Here is a 23,298-nt window from a genome sequence, read left to right on the forward strand (position 1 = left end):
GATGTGGATTATTTTCTTTTTTTAAATGCTTTTTTAATGTTTCCTGAGGTGTACTTATATTATTAGCAGACATGGGGACTTGTGACTTGGTGACTTGGACTCGAGTCGCTATTTTTATGACTTGAGACTTGACTTGGACTTGGAAGTTAAAGACTCGGGACTTGACTTGACTTGAGAGACGATGACTTGGATGACTTGAGTGTTAATCACACCATGTTTTCAGTTTAAATATACAATATATAAATTGTTTTTTAAAATAAAGTTGATTATCAGCTGGAGCGCAGGCTGAGAATACCAAGACAGCACACATACGTTGTGCCGATGTCGAGCCGACCTACAAAATTCCATTGGGACAATATCGCTCAGGGAGCGTTTGCTAATAGGCAAGATGTCTCGGCGACATCGGCCTCTGATCGGAAATGCTCTCAGGCTGATGGTGGGACGATACATCCCAGCCGCTCTGCGTGGACGCGGTTCACCGGCGTTTTGCTCATCGTTACGGATCACCCGCGGCTACCGCCGCTGGTTTATAATAAATCAATACACACCACTCTCAAGAACACATGCAACTTTATTAATATTTTCATTTATTTCATATTACATGCACAAACAAATACATTAACATTTACCAGATGCTTTGATCAAAAGTGGATAATTCGGTAGTCTTTCGAAAATTAACCATGATTTTACTACAGCTTTTGCAGTAAAACCATAGAAAAAACAAAATCAACCGTAGTTTTACTACAATCACCATGATTTTACTACAGCTTTTGCAGTAAACCCATAGTAAAAACAAAAATAACCATTACTACAGTACTTGCATGGTTAAATGTTGTATGAGTATAGCACCTTTTGACAATACTTATTTCAAAGCAGGTTTACAGGAAATGCATGTTTCAAGGTTACAGTTTAAAAAGCCAGAGATGACTGAGACTCACTGGGAAGACCATCTTCTAGTTCATAATAAAAAGTCATGTGTTCAGTGCTGTCAGCATCGCAGGCTAACTTTATGCCAAGAACTTTTTAAAAAGAGTTACATAAACACAAAATAAAACCAGGCAAACAATAATTAAGCAATTAAAATGTTTTAAATTGCATGGTAAAAATTCTAAAATATTTTCTGATAAAATCTTACTAAACAAGTCTCTAGTTTTGTATTCAGTTAACATTATCTTTCAACATTTTTAAAGGGTAAGTAAAAAAAATGCAATCCATTTTGTATTTTGTTATATTGTTTGTAACATTTGTAAAATAACAATTTATTCTTTCTCCAAGATACCGTTTATTTGCAAAACTGATACAAAACAGCATGTTTTCATTTAGATGCTGCATTGTGTCATTTCGTCAAAACTCGTCATTTCATTTTGCATGATCCTGCAGAGTGATGCTTACAAAATAAAAGGGGACATGTAGGTCCACATAACTCAGTAAATATTGTTCATTTACAGATATAAGAGAAGTTACAGTAAAGCAGGTTGAAAATAATCAAATTTACCCTTATAGGCAAAATAAGGATAATATTTGATTTGTGTTTCAAATGTTTTGTGTGTTCATGTACAGTTGTTGTCTGTAGTCTTTGTGAGCGTTGGTGTCATCTGAAGTCATCACAAGTGAGTTTGGATTCAGTTTGAATCCTGGTGTAATCTCTAGAAACCTTGGGATTGACATCCTGAGATAGAAACAGGAAATAAAAAGGAGAAAGTTTAGAATAGCTGCTGCTGTTCATATTATTTCAGACAAAATATTATTTATTTAATCACATATAACTGGAGTGCATGGTTACTAGATGTGTTGTGTGAATACTAAACTATGTATTTTAATCTAATTTAAACAAAAAAAAAAGTGAGTCCGAGCCCCAAATATTATTAGGATGGCTATTTCAAAGTAAAATACCAATAGGTTTTGCTTCCTTTAGTGGACTTTGATAAATTCTTGGTATTAGAATTTAGTGACACTACAGGCCATGCACCACAGATGCTGCTGCCTCAATTTGAGCTTATTTTGCTCTATATATCTGATTTAATCACAAGTAGGTTTAATAAACGCACATCCACTTCCAATTCACCAATCAATAAACAAAAATCGACACACTGCCACTAATGCTCTCAAAAATCAATTTATTGATGAAGTGTTTCATGTGATCCCTGTAAATGTAATATTGGTGGAACAGGCATCTCTTTAGAATGGAATACACATTTCAGTAGGTGGAACATTATATTTGTATTTTATACTACCGTTAAAAGTTTGGGGTCAGTACGATTTTTTTTTACGTCTTGGAGAAAAGTCTATTCTGCTCACCAAGGCTGCCTTTATTTGATCAAAAGCAAGTAAAAAAAAAACTGTAATATTGTGAAATATTACAATTTAACACAACAGTTTTCTACGTGAATATATTGTGAAATGTAATTTATTTCTGTGATCTAAGCTAATTTTTATTACTCCAGTCTTCAGTGTCACATGATCCTTCAGAAATCATTCTGATTTGCTGCTCAATAAACATTTTCAATTATTATCACCGTCTTATCATTTATCAAAAGTTAAAACAGACATTTCTGTTTCAAACACTGTACTGTTTTAAAACTTTATTCATCAAAGAATCCTGAAAAAATGAAGGAACACAGCGGTTTTCAACACTGATAATAGTCAGAAATGTTTCTTCAGAAGCAAATCAGAATATAAGAATGATTTCTGAAGATCATGTGACACTGAAGACTGGAGTAATGATGCTGAAAATACAGCTGTGATCACAGGAATAAATTACTTCTCTAAATATATTCAAATAGAAAACTTATTTTAAATTGTAGTGAATTGTATTCATTTCATACATTAAACTGTGGTTGCCATAGAATACTTTCAAAAACACAAAAAAAACATACCTTCCCAAACTTCTGAAACAGTTGTGTATGTTCAAGATTGTACTTAGTTCATTTTTGATTTATTTATTACTTACTAGTCCTGCAGTTTATAGCATCTTGGAGATGTTGTCTGACAGCAGCGGTGGGCTGACAAGGGCAGCAGGGCCTTCTCTTCTGGCCCTATAAAAAACAAAATTGTGTGAAAAATGCTTTTACAGACTATTTAGTTATCATTTACATTTGTGTAATGTTCACACATTGCTTGTGATTAGTTTAGTTGAGGTTGACCTGGAATATCCTACATTAAAAAAAGTCTATGGCCAGCACTACAGATTGTGCTCCCCTTTTGATGAAAGAAGTCACATCTGATTTGTTACGAGCATTAGTGACAGAATCATCAGCCAATCAAATTTTGACGTTCAATGACAGCACACCCTCTGGGTCTAGAGACGTGCCCAGTGCTACCCCCAGCGTTAGACTGCCCTTTTAGTCAGGGATTTCCAAAGCATGAAAGTGAAATTCAATGAAAAGAAAATACAGCCTACAGATCTGATTGCCAATCTGCTAAAATGCTTTTTTAAGGTGCTCTTTTGCAGAAAAAAAGAGAATAACTGAGAAATGAAGACCTACAACTGAGAAAGGAAGACCTAAACCCAAACTGAAGGCCAGCAACATTTTTATGCACCATTTCAAAGATTGCAACTACGAGTGCTATGAGTGGCTGACAGTTAACACCAAGCACGTTATTTTGTTGGCCGTGATTACTTTTAATCTGAGTCAAGGGACATGAAATGAGTTCTTTATTATTTGATGAGTATTGTATCATGCACTAGAGCTGAAGATCTTTGCCTGAACCCGATGGGACCCGTCGGGACCCGACGGGTTCGGGCTTAATTTCTACCATTTTACGCGGGCTCGGGCCGGGCTCGCGCTCAGGTTTGCGAGGTAAATGAGCGGTCATGTGATGTGTTTCGATTAGCGCGAGAAAGATGCGAAAATGAATGCTGAGCAGGTGTAACGGAGGCTTGCCTCTGGTGATTACGTTTTGGTTGCACCAGCAACTAAAGCAAACTCTGAGGTGTGGAAAAGTTTTGACCATGCTTATAATGAGAATAATGACTCACCATCAGTGAGCGCAGGAACGCGCTGAAGACATCTACAGTGGATTCAATCATTTTCCTCCACAAAAACATGTAGACCTAGCCTAATCTCTGTGAGTAAAGGTTTGTCAAATGATAACTAAATATTCATTGAGTCTTAAATGCATAATGTTGACAGAGTATTTACGCTAATGTTGGCATTATTCTTTTATTAAATAAAGCAAATCTGGCGGAGCCTTTATCTTAATTTCGTTATTGCCAAATACCCATCTTAATTTAAAATTTATCTTAATTTTATTTTTTTTAATAACTCGTTGTTATTGGTGCGTTGGTCTATTTATAGGTTAAATGAGCCTATGTCCAGAATGCTGAGATGTTATGATGTCACTGAGATATCTTATTTCTTTTATTCCAACTTCCAAGTGGTCTAGTCTACGTTAGTTATGAGTAAATTATGTTAAAACATGAATAAATTACTCAATGTTGACAAAAGGCAAAAGAGCTGTGTGCGTGCGCACATTTGAATAATGTCGGGCTGTAAACGGGTTCGGGCTTTAAAAAAGCTGTCAATCAAAATGTACTTGTCGTGCTCGGGCCGAAACCTGTCAGGCTAGGGTCCTGTCGGGCCTAACTTTTAAGGCCCGATTACAGCTCTATCATGCACATTGTTATAATACAGGTCGACCGATTCACTGGTTTTGCTGGTTAATCGGCACCGATAGTTGATTTGTAGAACTATCGGTTATCGCCAAAATCCATGGAGATATTTATCCTTATTGCGTTTGTTTTGCCATGTGACATTGTGCGCTGCAGAGTGGGAAACTTCAATTTACATAATGACTTCACCCAAGGCTATAAATTATGTATTGTGCATTTTACAGCAAAACGTTGGTCTTTCTGTGGCTCTAATACAGTCTGTATGCTTCATATAGAAAGCTAGAAATACAGATTGCGTGTTTTCTTTCCGTTTGCTGTTTTTTTTTAACACTGAACTTTAAACACATATGCCACATAGTTCATTCCTGAAGCAAACTTATGTCCGTTTGGTGATTAAATAAACAGTTTTAGACCGCTGCTTGAATTGAATGTGACACATCCGGTAGAGCTGAAGATCTTTGCCCGAACCCGATGGGACCCGTCGGGACCCGACGGGTTCGGTCGGGTTCGGGCTTAATTTCTATCATTTTACGGTATCATTTTGGGTATCGTTTCAATTTTAGCGATTCCAATTCCGATTATGCTTATTGATTCCTAGTTTCGATTCCAAAGATAAAAAATCCAATATAAAAAAATTAAGTCAAACATTTAGATGTCAAACATGTTTCTGTCTTTTTACAAAGCATTCTGTTGCAGCTGAATAACATGAGCAAAAATCAGCAGCTTACAAAACACTGCAAGAGGAATTTTGCCTGTGCTTAAAAAAAATAAAATACCATAGCAAAAACAATTAATTAATACAAATATTAAAGTGTTAAAGACAAGTAACCAGTCAGTAGTAAGATATGAACAAACAAATCAATTAGCAATATCATAAATACAACTAAACAAAATTTCAGGTACAGAAACTGTAATTAAAAGTTTAAGAACACTGCATAGTTTTCTTTTTATAAATAAAATGAAGATTAATCAATCTCTAAGTTATTAAATATATTCAGTCGAGATCAGTGAATGTTTTTCTTTTGTTTCTTTTGTTCTTTGATTAACATTAATGACAGACGCATTTATTAGGCTGTTGTCTCTTTAAACAAAAATACTGTACGTGTTTGTTTTCTTTCTCATCTGTTCATCTGTTTACATTCATGTAAGACAAAAAAGTATGTGTTTATGATGATATACTGATTTAGTTTTCTGTATATTGGTCAACAAATATGAAAGAAGTCAGTTTCGACTCGGAACAACCTTTTCTACAGTTGAAATACATGGAATGGTCCGAGAATGGACACAAACCCGGGAACCCACAGCGCGACAGCAGACCGCTGCTCTCGTTCAGTATACATTTCGTTCAGTATTCATTTTAAAAACTATTGGTTTATAAATCGGTATCGGCCAGTGTGGTCCAAAATTATTGGTAAAATCCACTATCAGTCGATCTCTAGTTGATTCTGTGGTGCTGTGTGGATGTCCAGAAAAAAAAAAAAAAAAAAAACAAGACCAAATCAATACCGGTGGCTACTGGTAATACATTGAGGTCTAATGAAGCAAAATGATCGGTATGTAGGAGAAAATGAACACTACTTACAACAGTATTACCTTTAATCCATAGCCTAGGCAACCAGCTGTCAGCACCCTCACAACTGTCTATAGAAACTGTCTATAGAACGTGACTTCTCTGTTGCATGACAACAGATGCACGGGCGAGATACTGGAGCTGATGACGCTGTGTCCGGCGCAGCATCGTGATGTCTATCAGCCATCGGCGATGGACGATGGCATCTTCAATCAGGCCAAACCTAACCAGGATGACATAATTAAACAATTGTACACAACTTTGAATAAAGATTTTATATTTTATTAGCTAAACAAATGCAGAGCTTCCACCAAGAAAAAAATAGTTCAAGCAAGAGTACAGCGCCAACTGCTGTTACCCGGATGAGCCTGTGTTATTACATTTTACAGGTTGTTATCCAGGGATAACATACATCGGAATGTCGCAACTGACCAATCAGAATCAAGTACCCACAGAGCCATGTAATAAAAGTAATTAACAACTGGTAAACTAATCATTCACAAAACATGACTATGTGTTCATAGATGATTAATAAGTGATGTTAATATTTTTATCTATGTTCTGTAGATTAAGTTATAAATAACTTACAAAGCTTTCTGTACCCACAGTCTAAAGTGTAAACTACTCATCAGTTGTAAATGTAAACTTTCCGGTTACAGGTTGGTTGATTTTGTGTGTGTGTGTGTGTGTGTGTATATATATATATATATATATATGTGTGTGTGCACTCTAAAAACTGCTGGGTTGAAAACAACCCAATTTGGGTTATTTTGACAACCCAGCGCTGGGTCAAAAAGGGGTTATCATTAGTTGGGTTATCATATTTAACCCAGCCTGCTGGGTTGCCTTTTTTATGGTTTAAAATGACTATATTGCAGGGTTTAAAAAAAACAGAGCGGGTGGTTTTTTATCACTGTATTACAGAAGGAAAACTACTGTATTTAGAAAATGTTCGATATCATTTCGCATGTGCTTGATAAGGCAGCGTTTGTGAGCTCAGCACCGCTCTGCAGCCGTTACCGGAGAAACCTACCTCTCCCGCTCTTAGCGCCTCCTGCTGGCAGAAAATAAACTCGCAGAGTGCAGCCATGTGGGGAAACAATGCATTTCTACGTTAAAATTAACCCAAATTGAGCTAGGCATTAAACCTACAAATGTTGTTCATTTTAAATATCACTTTTACACACAAATAATAATTACCAAAAGGAAAATATTTATTAAAAACAAGAGAAAAGTCAAAAAGTAACATGTTAGAAGAAATGCAGAAAAGGATGGCATTAACAGCTACAGAGTTCATAAACCAAGCATTGAACATTTGATGAATATAACTTAAGATCAAATTGGACTTTGTTCAATTGTATATATTGTATAAAAATATACGAAAACACATACAATAAATTTACAGTTAGTTAGGTTTTTTTCCACCTATTCTGGCATGACAGTACACAAATAAATCACAACATTAACTTTGATATTATAACATTCAACAGACGCATTTGTGTGTGTGTGTGTGAAAGAATGTGAGCAGGTGTATGAATGACAGAGTGTAAACTCTTCTACTAAACAACACAGAAAAAGCATTTAACTTTTTTTTTAACAAATTATACACTTACAGTTTGTTTCATAGTCCATGAATACAGATCATGCATCACAGTCAATTTTCATGATCTCTTTAGCATAACTGATGTAATCATGAAGAAACCCCATCAGCACAGCATGTGACATCTTCTACATCATCCAGGGCAGCGTCCTCCTTTAAAACCACTGCTGTTTAGGGGAAAGAAGATTCTCCTCTCTGACCAGCATTCATCCCAGTCACCGCCTGTTCTTCATCAGTGGCCTAAGAGAAACACATTTGAAAAAATTAAACATTTAATTAAACTATCCATTTTCAGGTAGAGGTGTATTCACATCCGTAAGGATAGGAAAATAATCGGTTTTAAAGTTTCAACACTTTGTGCGGTTGTTTAATGTCTCAGTCCACCACAGCGCTCCAGGAGGCTATAATGGCAGCACTAGTGTGAGGACATGCGATATTGTTTGAATAAATATTGCTTTCAGAAAGCTTCTTTACTGAAACATTAAAACAGACATGACATTCACATACCTCACAATATTCATGTACATGGAGGGCTGCTCTTCAAACCGTTAGTTCAACAAATAATTAAAATGTTTATAATTTACTCTCCTCATGTTTTTCCAGACTCATACAAACTCTGCTCATTTTTTGGAAAAGGTATGAATATATTTAATATTCTCTTTTTGTGTCCTCCATTGCTGGTCTGGGAGACCAGTATTTTATTTTGAACACACATGTTTGCTATCATATAATTTAAGATGTATTCATATATAAATACCAGAATTTACTTCTACAATAACTCTATATTTATGAAGCTTGAAAATACTGATTATCTAAACTATAAATGGATTAACAAATATTATGAGAAAACTAAAAATATATTAATTTATGTTGTAAAGACAGACAAAAGTCTTATAGGTTTGGAATGACTTGAGGGCAAGTAAATGATTTTTTGTGTGAACTTTACCTCTAAGAGCGAAGACCAAGAATGATGACTCTCCAAATCAGACAACTCCAAAGTTGGTTTGAGTTCTGCAATAAAAAACACAGACATCAATGGTCTTAATGAAATGAGCACGTAATCACACTGTTGTTGCATCAAAATGTGAAGTAAACCGGCAGGAGACAACAGAAAAATTTATTTTCTAAAAATAACTTACATAAAATCTCAAAGGAATGACGCTCTCCCATGTCTCTTGCTTTTAACATCTACAAAAACAAAAAACAAACATTATTTTACTCTTAGTAAAACACAACGACAACTGATAACATGAAATATGAAGTTTACTTGCCTTAAACTATCTTTCCCTCTCTTCAGAAGAAGCTGAGAAAACCACCTCCTCACACAAGCAGACTTGTGTGTCCTTAAACTTAGTTTGAGTTCTGCAAAGAGGGACATCAATGGTTTCAATAAAATATTAACATATACATACATACATATATATATATATATATATATATATATATATATATATATATATACATATACACACATACAGACATATATATATATATATATATATATATATATATATATATATATATATATATATATAAAATCACACTGTTTTTGCATCAAAATGTGAAGTTAACAGGCAGGACACAACAGAAACATTAATTTTCTAAAAAAAAAAGTAATAATAATTTAACTTACATCAGTCTCAAAAGAATGAAGTTATCTTGTCTCTGGATTTCAACATCTAAAAAAAACACACACATTATTTTAGTCTTAGTAAAAATAAAGATAACTTGATGTTATTCTGAAGTTTACTCTCCTTAAACCGTCTGTCCCTCTCTTCAGAAGAACACCTCCTCCTCATCCTCACACAGGTCTGTGACTCCTCACACAAACAGCTTCTGTGTCTTTAACTCTCAGCGCGAGGACAATGAAGACACAAGCTTGACAAGTCTGAAATATTACATGTAAAACATACTTTTAACAGTTACCACTTCAACAGCCTCAAAATAATTATGCTAGTCTTTACTACACAATGCCGTTTCCTTTAGGAGACAAACATACATTCAGTTTAACCGCGAAAAAAAAGACAAATTCACATGAGCGTAACCGTGACCATAACCGTCTGTTAACGCCTCAAAGAGAACAGATAATGTAAAATCTTATGTAAATATGACAAAATACATTCACAGACGTTATATTAAAAGTACATCCTCCGTTCAGAAACGTTACATGAGGCAGTTAAGACCTCCGTGTCCGAGGCGAAAACCGCGTCCGTTTTTTTATATATATATATAACGTTAAGCTCCTTTGTTTCCGCCTTTCATAAAACCTTCCGCCTTTCATACAACCGGGTAAACAATAAAAGATAACTTTACATTTTGAATATTTAACGTTATTTACCATAGTCTTTCACTCGCTTCTCGCTTCTATCACGCTGAGAAAATGGCGGCTGCTCGCACTGGAGACGTACGATTTTGACGTGACGTGCGTGCTCTCCTTCACGTCCGCGTCCTCAACCCACCCCGCTGGGTTGAAAAAGAGAGTTATTTTCAACCCAAACTTGGGTTAAAACATCCCAAAGTCCTATTCAACGGCCTCAACCCAGCAGTTGGGTTGAAAAAACAACCCAGCGTTTTTTAGAGTGTGTGTATGTATGTATGTATATATATATATATATATATATATATATATATATATATATATATATATATGTGTGTGTGTGTGTGTGTGTGTGTGTGTGTGTTATATATATATATATATATATATATATATATATATATATATATATATATATATATATATATATATTAGGGGTGTAACGATACGCGTATTTCGTATTGAACCGTTCGGTACGAGGCTTTCGGGTTGGTACGCGGTACGCATTATGTACCGAACGGTTCGTTGGACTAATTAATTATATTTGAAAAAAAAAAAAAAAAGAGAGAGAAATATAATGATATGCATTCAACAAGGTAGCCCAATAACTCAAACGACGTAACAGGCAACGCCCCTGACACTCCCGAAGAAGAAAAAAAACACCAACTTATACTTATATGTTTATGTTAGGCTACTCAGTCAGGCGCTCGCTCACTCAGTACCAGGGGGCAAGGAAGTCGACCGGAAGTTGAAGTCGGCTGCGTGCTGCCATCTTGTAGCAGAACTTCACTTGCGTTAGCATTCCCATTGACTCCCATTCATTTTGGCGTCACTTTGACAGCGAATAACTTTACATCTGAGGCGTTTAAAGACTCTGTTTGTCCATTATTTATTTCTAAAGATACACAACAATGTATAAAGGGCTCCATTACCTTCTATGTTACATTATGGCCCCGTAGAAACAGTTTTTGTAAAAATAGGCTATCGATTGCGTCAGAACCACTGGACTCTCTGTCGCATTACTGTACAGACAGGAGGAGAAGCTCGCAGGCAATTAACTTAATATGGCGTACTGGCGTTACATTTTAAAATACTATACAAAATAATTTATCAGAATACTTACTCCTGCTCACTCACAACAAAGAACTCCCCGCTCAATCTCGCCGTCTCTGCAAGATTAACTATCGCAGTTTGCAAGCACAGCTACTAGAACATTTACATATGTCAGACAGGTTGCTGACGTCGTCAAGCTTCGTTTGAGTCTGCGCGTCAGAAACGGAAGTGCTAAAAAACGCTAAAAATGGGCTTCAATTGTCTCAGTTGAGTTCCAATGGGGTCCTTGTGTCCATTTCTTTTACTGTCTATGCTCAGTACGCGCTGAAGGCTCGTTGCAAAATGGCCAATGCTGGATAAAAAAACAACGGTATGTCGCATCTGCTAGATGACAATAGGGTACACCAGCGGGAATAAAAAATAAAAAAAAACACCTGCGGGAATACTTGAAACATGTCAACTCATTTACACCGACATCACCTTATTGTGACAGAACAATTTGTATTAATATCTGTTTATCATGAAATATCAAGACTCATGTGAACTTGATTTCAGCCTATTACACTCACTGTAAGTGACGTCATCGATTCAGTAAATCAGCCTTTTCCAATAACATACTGAAAAATCACCAGCAAAACATTCACAGAGCCATCAAAATATCTCATACACACACGAAGATTTGATTAAAAGCCCAGAGTTTCATCAACAAGAGCTCAATCTATAGAGTTAGCCTACCTGAAAACTGCTAATATGCTAACGGACTTTTCTGAATACACAAAACCGTTTCTATAAAATAAATTTAACTGAAACATGTCAATAACAGGCAGGAAACATGTCAGGAACCTTTGTATGTAATATTTTTGTGGTTTTAGCGACTAAACTTACCTAAAACAGTGTAAACTGCAGCAAGAGACTGAGATTACTGCTTGTCAGTAACGGTTTTTGTGTTGATGCCCCGTTTCCATGGCAACTCTGCTCCCCGCTCGCGCAGGACTCAACGCGCACACAGCATTTACACAAACAAACATCTAGAGTTAAAGCATTATATTTATAATGTACAGTTTCATTTAATAATTAATTTAAAAATCATTTTGTAGTTCAGAAGCAACAGCAACAATAGCTCACCATATTATTTCACCGGATTATTTCTGGAAGCCTGTAAAAGAGTGAAAAACACGGTGAAAAAGCAGGCAGGACTTCTCTTTAATAATCCGCTTTTACATTTTCCCTCTGAGAAACTTCTGAAAACGCATTAAGGTGTTAACATTAATTTAAAAAAAAATTGCTACCATGACCGTTGGCTCAACAAGTTAACGGTAAAATTATTTGAAAATGAGCAGAGATGTATAAAGTACTAGAGACCCATACTTGAGTAAAAGTACAAGTGCTCTATCAAAAAAGTGACTTGAGTAGAAGTAGAAGTGCTCTTTAAGCACCACACTTAAGTAGAAGTACTAAAGTATTCAACATTTTTTGTACTTAAGTATTGCAAGTAGTCTATTTTAAAATTTACTACTCAAGTACTGAAAGTAAAAGTAGAAGTATTGTGTTATGTAGCTATTAAAGAAAGTAACGTTAGTCAAAAGTTTGAACATATTGTTTTTACTATTCCAAATGATTAACCTAAAGGAGAATCACAATTCCTTTGACTGTAACGTCTTGTAAACAAAAAAGGGTTTCTAGGGTTAGTTAGCCCAATTTGCAAAATGATGTCATTAATAACTTACCCTCATGTTGTTTCAAATCCATAAGACATCAGAGGGTCATTTAGAATTTTTTGAGGCATCCAAAATACATTTTGGTCCAAAAATAGCAAAAACTACGACTTTATTCATCATTGTCTTCTCTTCCGTGTCTGTTGTGAGAGAGTTCAAAAGAAAGCAGTTTGTGATATCTGGTTCGCGAACGAATCATTCGATGTAACAGGATCTTTTTGAAACAGTTCACCAAATCGAACTGAATCGTTTTAAACAGTTTGCGTCTCCAATACGCATTAATCCACAAATGACTTAAGCTGTTAACTTGTTTAATGTGTCTGACGATCCCTCTGAGTTAAAACAAACCAATATCCCGGAGTAATTCATTGACTCAAACAGTACACTGACTGAACTGATGTGAAGAGAGAACTGAAGATGAACACCGAGCCGAGCCAGATAATGACTCGTTCACGAGTCAAGAACCGTTTCTGTCAGACGAGAGCGTCTGGAACCGAACTGATTCTTTTGGTGATTGATTCTGAACTGATTCTGTGTTAATGTTATGAGCCCATGTGCAGTCAACGCCAATGACGCCATTGCATCGAGCGCAAAAGAATCGGTGAACTGTTTTCTTCAGCTGGTTTATTGAATCGAACTGTCAGAAAGAACTAACGTTACTGGTCATCCGAAAACCGATGCAACCGGTTCTTGACTCGTGAACGAGTCATTATCTGGCTCGGCTCGGTGTTCATCTCTCTCTTCACAGCAGTTCAGTCAGCACACGCAGTCTTCTTAATCGCTTGATTCGCTCAATGATGTGCCAGCTTCATCAAACCTGCCATCTACAGTTCTGGCAGTGGTTTGTAATGGAATGATTCGTAACATTATTATAATTGTAACGAGTAACGATGCAGCACATAAAAAAAATATCGGAGTAAAAGTATTAGCGAAAATATGTACCGAAGTAAAAGTGGAAGTAGGAGAAAAAAATAATACTCTAGTAAAGTACAGATACCGCCTTTTAGTACTTAAGTAAAGTAGTAGTTCTACTTCGTTACTATACATCTCTGAAAATGAGCCAGACTCTGGAGAAGGGTCTAGATGCAGACTGCAAGACGGGGGCGTAACTTGAAGTGGGCGTAACTTGAAGTAGGAGGCGTAACTTGAAGTTGTTCAAATCACACAGAACCACGCGAGACCTCAAAACGAGATTTTGTCGGGATGCGTTCGAAACCGCATACCCTTTAATTAGGCACTTAATTTCAATAAGTACTAACTTAAGGAGCGCTAAAAGAGTTTATACTCTACAGCCTAAATGCCTATGTATGAAGTATGAATCCAAATTGTATATCATCATCCGCTATGTTGATCATGTGACCTACAAAGTTATAACAAGCACAAAAATGTAAAAGATATGTGACAGGTTTAATTATTGTATTTGTAATTATCTTGATAATGAAGAACGTTGCAGAAACGGCTGCCTTTTTATTTTGTGATTGTAGTATAGCCAATACTGCAAATTTTTTTATATATATTTTTTTAACTCCACTAATGTGATCAATTGGTATCCTTAAAACATTTGTTTTTTATTAGAAAACCCAAAATCGTTATCTCTTGAATATTTTTAAAATAATTTTACGTGAAAAACGTTTTTCTTTTATAGCATCTCATACTATGAACACATAATTTTTTTATTTACTGTTTTATGGCATTATGATTGTTTATTGTCAGATACAACCTCTTACCATGATCTTTTATGTAATAATTTGGCAATAATAATAAAAAAGTGGGTCAGGTGCACAAACACCTCACAGCGACTGCAATATCTGCACAAAAGGGTACTTCGATCAGCTGCTTGAAGATCTCATCTTTGGAGAAGACTGTTGATTTGATACTCTAAAAATGTAAGTATTACTACTCGAAAATTAACATTACCCCATAATGAATTGCATCTTTTGCCCACCCCAACATTTACCATGCAATAATAACGATAAATGCCAACCAATAATTATATTTTTTTTTTCTTAAAATTACATTTTAGTAAAAGAAGCCAAATGTATTTTCTTTTGTGACACAGCTATACATGAATATATACACTAGTTAAATAAATGCAGTCGATGTGAATACATCCATTTTCAGTCAAGCAATTAATACATTAATGGATAAAATATTTATATTTTATTTACTGACAACCAAAAATATGTCTAAATGATTAAAATAATGTATAAAAGTTAGCATCACAATAAATGCATACATGCACAAGTCAACAACACATGATACAAAGCTTCATCCAAACTTATTGTTCTAACAATCAAGTATTTACAGATGGTGAACCCAACATCCTCCTGCCATCTGAACACAGCTGATACAGTTCTGCCCCTGCACTTCACAATCTCACTCTTCTCAATGGGGATGTCGTTGAGCAACAGGATGAGGAAGACCTTGATGACGGCTCTCTGAACCACACAACCTTGAAACTAGAGCAGGGGAACACGTGCAGGACAATCTGACCGCTGTGTCTGCTCCAAACTTTCGTGTGCCTGCACCCCATGAGCACGACTACCTGAAAAACATTTACACAGAGTTTACAAGTACATGATTTATTACTTTTGTAGTGGGCTAAACCACTGAAGTGGTTCAAATATATAAATAAATTATACATTTATCCAAAGTGACTTACAGTGCATTCAGACTAACAGTTTTTACCTAACATGTGTTCCCTGGTATTCCAACCCACAACCTTGCACTGCTAACGCAATGCTCTACCCCTTGAGCCACAGGAACACCAGTGTGTCCTTGATAGGGGTGCTCCGATCACGATCGGCCGATCGTTATGCGCATCTCGTCAGTAAAGCCGGTTATTTAATCAGCGGTTAATTCCATCAGGTGCGTGATTTCACATAGAGCAGCTGTTACTACACAGAGCCATTGTTAATAGAGAAGATGCGCAAATCCACTTCATTTTAAGCGTTTATTGGCGCATCTTCTCAGTTAACAACGGCTCTGTGTAGTAACAGCTGCTCTACGTGAAATCACGCACCTGATGGAATTAACCGCTGATTAGAAAAACCGGCTTTGCTGACGAAATGCGCATTAACAATCGGCCGATCGTGATCGGAGCACCCCTAGTCCTTGAGCAAGGCTCTCTTGTCCAGGTTGATCAGGGGATTGTAGGCCCCTGTTATAAGAGCACTGTCAATCACTTCAGATAAAAGCTCCATCACATTTTTTGATGATGCTTTTGAAGCTTCTGAAAGTCAGCCTTCATTGTTTAAACATTAACCAGCTGAACAAACATTACCAAAATCACATCCTCAGTGTCTTGTGGTCTTTCTCTAGATGCTCTCACTGGCTCTGGGGTCACTGAGGATGAAGACACCACAGCAGCATCTGGTCCTGATGAGACAGTAAGAGCTGGAGTGATGGAGCATCTCATCTGTGACTCTCGATCATTTCCAGGATGATGCTGTGGTCTTCTCCATCCTCAGTGCACACACCAGTCTACAGACATGTTCATGTCCTACAAAAATACACAATACAAAAAGTCATTACATTATTCTTTTGTTTCAGGTTTTCCCTCTTTTTCACCTTTCCTTGCAGGTCCTGCTCCACCACAAAAGATCTGCAGCAAATGCACAGAAATCAAGAATAAGAAAGGAGGTGTAATAGTTGTTTAAAATTACATTAAAATAAAATACAACTTAAGATTTAAAATGTTTCATTTATTTTTGTAGTGTACTTACACAAATCCTTTGATGGTAGCATTCCTTCATCAGTTACTCTACAGCAGATAAACACACGTGTCTCATCTGTCCCTGTAACATCCAGACAAGAGTCTCCTCTGTTATATATCTGTGATATACTGCATTTACATGTTGAACTAATAACTGATGTAACTCACTTTTTATCCAACACAAATGTTCCTTAAATTATCAATATTGCAAATGGACAAATAAAATAGATAACTTATGTTTAGTTACTTTATGTAGATTTGTTTGTTTACATGACTCACATTCATCTATAGCAGTGTTGACAAAAGTGAATTCTACACAATGTCACACACACATATCAATCAGACACCTGTTTCATGTCTGTTGGATGTGCTCATCTACAATACTTATCAAACATTATCCAGTCAGATGATAAATAGACATTTTAGTACTAGTCTTCAAGAAGTATATATAGTTTATGTAAATCTACTATTGAGTCGTGTACTTAATGGAGCTCCCCTGTTAGTTATGCATTATAAAACATGTTTACAGCTAAATCACAAATATGCTATATTATGTAGGTCACAGACAGACTGAGCCTGTGATACCTGGGGATAGCGTCTTTTTACCTTTTGCTTATATGTTGCTTACTTTACGCATTAGTTTTAATAAATTATTAACTCCAAAAACAATACCACTGTATGAAAATGACTTATACACTTCAATTTAAATAATTATTTCGGAAAAAAATAAGATTCTCACCGTTGTCTCTCACAGCAAGCTGTCATATTCGTCTTCTTTCCAGTTTAACGGCGGTTGGCATCCAGCTTATCTTCTCAGAAAAGAAAGAAGCAAACTCATTGCATTTGCTGTCTGATAGCATATCAGTGGGAATCTGACTTTGGGGTTTTGTTAGTCTCTCAACAGTGGCAAAAAGAGTACGAGTGTTATTTAACTTATTGGTGCATTACCGCCCTCTTCTGTTCCGGAGTGTGGGTCAGATAATAAGTTTTCCTACTAAAACGTACACTCTCACATTGTCCCCTAACATTAATATCTACACACACATCATGAATCAAATCCTGCCTAAAACCCCTGCCTCCCTTAAAACGTAATCAATATTCTACTCTGTGCCGCCATATTGCCAATAACTTATCGTTTTGAGGTCTCGCGTGGTTCTGTGTGATTTGGACAACTTCAAGTTACGCCTCCTACTTCAAGTTACGCCCACTTCAAGTTACGCCCCCGTCTTGCAGTCTGCAGACGTAGGCAAGGCAAGGCAAGGCAAGTTTATTTATATAGCACATTTCGTACACAATGGTAATTCAAAGTGCTTTACATAAAAGAAAGTAAAATAATCACGAAGAAAAATAAAACAAGCAATTTTAAAACTTTTAAAATGATTAAGACATTTAAAAACAGTTAGAAAATGATTTTACATAAAAATAAAATAAAATAAAACATTGAAAATATAGTGCAATCAGTTCGGACATTTGACAGTGCTCATTCAATAAATGCACAGCTAAAAAGATGCGTTTTGAGTCTAGATTTAAATTTGACTAGTGTTTTTGCACATCTGATCTCTTCTGGAAGCTGATTCCAACTGCGAGCAGCATAAAAACTAAAGGAAGACTCCCCTTGTTTTGTGTGAACCCTTGGTATTTCTAACTGACTTGATCCTAGTGATCTGAGTGCTCTGTTAGGCTTATATTCAGTGAACATATCTGCAATATATTTCGGTCCTAGGTCATTTAGTGACTTATATACGAGTAAAAGTACTTTAAAATCAATCCTAAATGTAACTGGAAGCCAGTGTAAGGACCTGAGGACTGGTGTGATATGCTCAGATTTTCTGGTTCTAGTCAGAATCCTGGCAGCAGCGTTCTGGATGAGCTGCAGCTGTTTAATGGTCTTTTTGGGAAGGCCAGTGAGGAGTCCATTACAATAGTCCACCCTACTAGTGATAAAGGCATGAACAAGTTTCTCCAAGTCTTGACTGGAAACAAAACATCTAATTCTTGCGATGTTTTTTAAATGATAGTATGCTGATTTAGTTACTGCTTTGACATAACTATTGAAACTAAGGTCTGTCTCCAGAATCACACCAAGATTCCTGACTTAATTTTTAGTTGTTTGACCCCTAGAGTCAAGGTATGCATTCACCTTGAACACTTCATCTTTGTTTCCAAATGCAATGACTTCAGTTTTTTCCTTGTTTAACTGAAGAAAGTTCTGGCACATCCAACTATTAATTTCATCAGTGCATTGGCAAAGGGAGTCAATGGGACTGTAGTCATTTGGAGATAAGGCTAGGTAAATCTGGGTATCATCAGCATAGCTGTGATAGGCAATTTGGTTCTTTCTCATTATTTGACTTAGTGGAAGCATATACAGGCTAAACAAGAGAGGTGCAAGAATTGACCCTTGTGGGACTCTGCATGTCATGGACGTCCACTTAGACTTATGCTCTCCTAGACTCACATAATAGCCTCTCCCTTCTAAGTATGACCTGAACCATTTAAGTACCATCCCAGAAAGCCCGACCCAGTTTTCCAGTCTCTCTAGTAGTATGTTATGATCGACAGTGTCAAACGCAGCACTGAGATCTAGCAATACCAGCACCGATATTTTGCCAGAGTCACAATTTAAGCGAATATCATTTATTATCTTAATGAGTGCTGTCTCTGTGCTGTGATGCGGTCGGAAACCAGATTGAAAATTGTCCAGGTATCCATTTGAGTTTAAGTATTTGTTCAGCTGATTAAAAACGGCCTTTTCTATAAATTTGCCTATAAAAGGAAGATTAGATATTGGTCTAAAATTGCTCAAAATGGTGTTATCAAGATTGGTCTTTTTCAGGAGGGGCTTAACAACTGCAGTTTTAAGGACATAGTGTCTTTTTGATATTTTGGCCGAATCTGTCTGACCTCTGCATTACTTGAGGATGTGCTAATCGCCTTCCTGATATTTATGATCTTCTCAGAAAAGAAAGAAGCAAACTCATTGCATTTGCTGTCTGATAGCATATCAGTGGGAATCTGACTTTGGGGTTTTGTTAGTCTCTCAACAGTGGCAAAAAGAGTACGAGTGTTATTTAAGTTACTGTTTATAAGGTTTGAGAAGAAGTTCTGTCTAGCTGTGGCTAGTTTCACATTAAAAGCATGAAGGATGTCTTTATAGATGCTATAGTGAATTTCAAGTTTCGTCTTCCTCCACATCCGCTCTGCTTTTCTGCATTGTCTTTTCATAGTCTGAACGGCTGTTGATCTTCTCCAAACTGATTTCTGTCTGTTTGTTTTCTTACTGACTATTATTGGAGCAATATCATCAATAACATTCTTAACTTTTGAGTTGAAGGAATCAAGGAGAATATCAACAGAGTCTGCAGAAATGCTTGGTGTTAAAGATATAGCCTCCATAAATAGTACACTTGTGTTCTCGTTTATGCATCTCCTTCTGACAGAGACAGATCTAGATTCAGTGGTAGCAGAGATCAATATATCAAAGAAAATACAGAAGTGATCAGATAGTGCTAGGTCCTTAATAACAACGGATGAAATGTTTAGACCCCTACTGATGATTAGATCCAGAGTGTGTCCACCTTTGTGTGTGGGTCCATGCACATGCTGAATCAAGTCAAATGTGTTAAGAACCGTTATCATTTCTTTTGTAGTTTTGTTTTCTGCATTATCTATGTGAATATTAAAATCCCCTGCAATTGCAAAACAGTCAAACTCTGAGGAAATTATTGATAACATTTCTGTGACCTCTTCAACAAAGGCTGGAGAGTATTTTGGAGGCCTGTAAATAATAATAAACAGAATGCGTGGAGCACCTTTCAGCACAATCCCTAGATATTCAAAAGATAAGTACTGACCAAATGACACTTGCTTGCATTGATAGACATCTTTAAATAGAGCAGCTACACCCCCACCTCTCCTAACAGTCCTGCAAACACTCATGCAAGTGAAGTTAGGAGGGGCTGCTTCATTGAGTACTGTTGCACTGCAGCTGTCTTCTAGCCATGTTTCATTTAGAAACATAAAATCCAGATTGTTTGTGGTTATAAAGTCATTGATTAGAAATGATTTAGTTTTTAGTGAGCGAATGTTTAAAAGTGCTAACTTGATGGCAGTGCTTGGTGTCTTTACATCAATCTTAGTTTGATGCATAATAGGCCGCAGATTAGATGAGTTTGCCCTTCGGCTTGAGAAGGCCTTAGACTTTCTATCACGTGATAAAACTGAAATATAGAAAGCTACAGGCACACTGGGTTCCCGCTTGTTCAGTAAGCATTTGTCAATGTTGCTGCTATTATAGCGGGGACCCGACACATATCACTGAGAGCTGCTATCAGTTGTCTTTGGTTCACCTTCAGCAGATAGAGGGTTTGGGCCCTGGCGTTGTGGCAGCGGTCGGAGAGCTCTCATAGGAACATGGCCCACAAGCTTAGGTGGTTGGGGGGCCCACCGTTTTTTAGTTGATATCTGCGGGCTAGCAGCGAATGAGTGGGAGAGTTTAGTCCCAACATACACCAATTCCTCCATTTTCTGTGAGAAGCACAAAAGTGGAGATGCTGGAGAGAGGGATAATGTGTCTGGTGAGATGGGCTGTGTCTCTGGTGTTTCCGGTGGCTGTGATGTGTTGTTCTGGCTTCCCTGGCTGTTTTCCAGAAAGTCGTACTTGGGTGGTGAATCTTGTAGCTGTTTTGATAGATCACAGTCAGTCTGTGAGCTCTGTGGGCATGGCTCAGCAGGGATAGTGTCCATGAGCAGTGATTGTTTTGGCTGCAAGGTGTTATCAGTGTCCTTGTGGGATATGTCAACCACATGATGACTCGGACCCGGTGTGTGTGTGCTGAATGGATTGACACACTCTGCTGAAGGATGACGAAGGGAGAAGTAGATATTGTCCTTAAACACTCTTGCACCAAGTTTGTTTGGGTGGAGGCCATCCGGTTTAAACAATTGTCTATGGCCCCAGAAAAGATTGAAGTTGTCGATGAAATTTACTCCTTTTATATTACAAGATCTTTGTAGCCATGTGTTGAGCCCAAGCAACCGTGAAAACATATTTGTTCCCCTTGCTGGGAGTGGTCCACTGATGAACGACTGAACTTTGAGTCTTTGAAGTGTTTCAAAGAGTTCAATGAAGTCCTTCTTAAGGAGTTCTGACTGCTCTTTCCGAATATCATTCTTCCCCACATGGATGATGATTTGATTTGCAGTCTTGTGCTTCATCAGAATGTTCTGATGTTCCTTGTTCACATCAGAGACCGTTGCTTGAGGAAGGCAGCATGTTGTTGTAGCCCTGCTACGGATGTTTCTGATAACAGAGTCACCCACTATCAGAGTCCTTGGCTCGGCTGCGCTCTGAGCTGAAAGCCGCTGTCTGCTCGTCCTTGATCGCCTGTTAGTAGCGGTGTTAGCTGCTGGCTGATCAGATCCATGTTTAAATACATTTGGGGATTCCTCACCCACATTTATTAATGCTTCAAATCTGTTCTCCAGATGTATAGGGGGTGGTAGAATGCCAGTATTCACAAGCCTTGTCATAGTCGAATCTGGGGTAAAGGAAGCTATGGCAGCAATACGAGAAACCCGTGACAATCTGATATCTCGTGTTCCTTTGGGTCTCGCTCCCTGTTTGTGCCATCGATTAGTGTGGCGATCAGTTTTGGCTTGTTCCTCTACACTTGGTATAAACTGTTGAGATTCAGAAGATTCATGGGACTCACCGGCTGTATGCTGAGAGGGTCCATGACGACGGTCTGCTAAGTGTTCCGTCTGTTTTGGAAGTCCAGAAAGTAACTTTGTTTCAAGAATCACAATCCTTTGTAGAAGTTTGCAGCAGTTCATGCAACAAGTAGATCCAACAGGAGGCATTTTCTCTCTTTTCTGTTTGAATGTAGGCAGTTGTTTTCCTGTCTCCGGAATGTAAGCTGTTCGCAGTGGGAGACAAAGTCTTCTTTTTGTAGTATTATTCCAGTCCCAATGTTTTTAGTTTTAGCGTTTGTGCCAAAAATCTGTTGTTTGAGCACTGTGCTGATAAAAATCTTAGAAAAATCAGAGAAAAGTACAGAAATAAGAAGCAAAGCGCAGAGCAGTAAGCTAGAACGTCCGAACGGTAGCAAAGCCGGAAGCAGTACACTCTTGAGACTCTTCAGCTGCCCATAGACTGTATAAAACACACCGTGTGCCTTTTCAGTGTCACAGAATTAACAAAGTAGTATTTTTTGTCTAATTGAGCTGAAGTCAAATCGTAACGTTACCTGAGAGCCACAAATGTCGCTGGGATTATCCTCTTCTCTCTCTCTGGGTGGTTAAAAGAGATGAATAACTGGGCACGCGCACACAGATAAGCGCGGTATCGGCCCGCGGTCGTGAACCAACTCAGGGCCGACGATTGAAGAGCTGGAGAACAGAGCACTGACCAAATTATATCGGCATCCGCCAGGCCGATGTTTTATAGATGTTTTAGGTATAGAGGCCGACGTTTCGATATTGGGCCGACGTCGGCCAGACGTACATGTGCTGTCTGGGTAGCGCCGTGACTGGATCAGGACACTATCATCAGTCATGTCCTCTCTACCTTATGCACACCACGCCCACTCAAATCAACATGTCAGCCTGAGGGTTACCGACGGTCATCGCTTTTGTCTTCAATAATTTGCGCCTAAAAACGCGTGGAAAACGCTGGGCGCAACGCAACCGCGTTGCTTCCATTATGAGTGCGCATACCG

The 23,298-nt window shown here is 37.4% G+C and overlaps 2 long non-coding RNA genes across 5 annotated transcripts; both read right to left on the minus strand.

Annotated features, from left to right (window-relative positions):
• Positions 1 to 1,174: 1,174 nt before the first annotated feature.
• LOC113092082 (uncharacterized) lies at positions 1,175 to 23,097 on the minus strand. Of its 4 annotated transcripts, XR_003287495.1 has the most exons (6): positions 22,828 to 23,097; positions 12,275 to 12,305; positions 12,035 to 12,177; positions 6,206 to 6,405; positions 2,951 to 3,035; positions 1,175 to 1,669 (listed from the first exon to the last, which is right to left on the minus strand). It is a non-coding gene; the product is annotated as an uncharacterized LOC113092082 (long non-coding RNA). The 4 variants fall into 4 exon arrangements; XR_003287494.1 differs by lacking the exon at positions 22,828 to 23,097 and having other exon boundaries at positions 12,035 to 12,329; XR_003287496.1 differs by lacking the exon at positions 22,828 to 23,097 and having other exon boundaries at positions 6,195 to 6,405; positions 12,035 to 12,329.
• On the minus strand, positions 15,008 to 17,500 carry LOC113092083 (uncharacterized). The gene is made up of 2 exons (XR_003287498.1): positions 17,319 to 17,500; positions 15,008 to 15,409 (listed from the first exon to the last, which is right to left on the minus strand). It is a non-coding gene; the product is annotated as an uncharacterized LOC113092083 (long non-coding RNA).
• Positions 23,098 to 23,298: the final 201 nt, after the last annotated feature.

The sequence above is a fragment of the Carassius auratus genome, unplaced genomic scaffold (assembly GCF_003368295.1).
Source record: "Carassius auratus strain Wakin unplaced genomic scaffold, ASM336829v1 scaf_tig00214442, whole genome shotgun sequence".
NCBI lineage: Eukaryota > Metazoa > Chordata > Actinopteri > Cypriniformes > Cyprinidae > Carassius > Carassius auratus.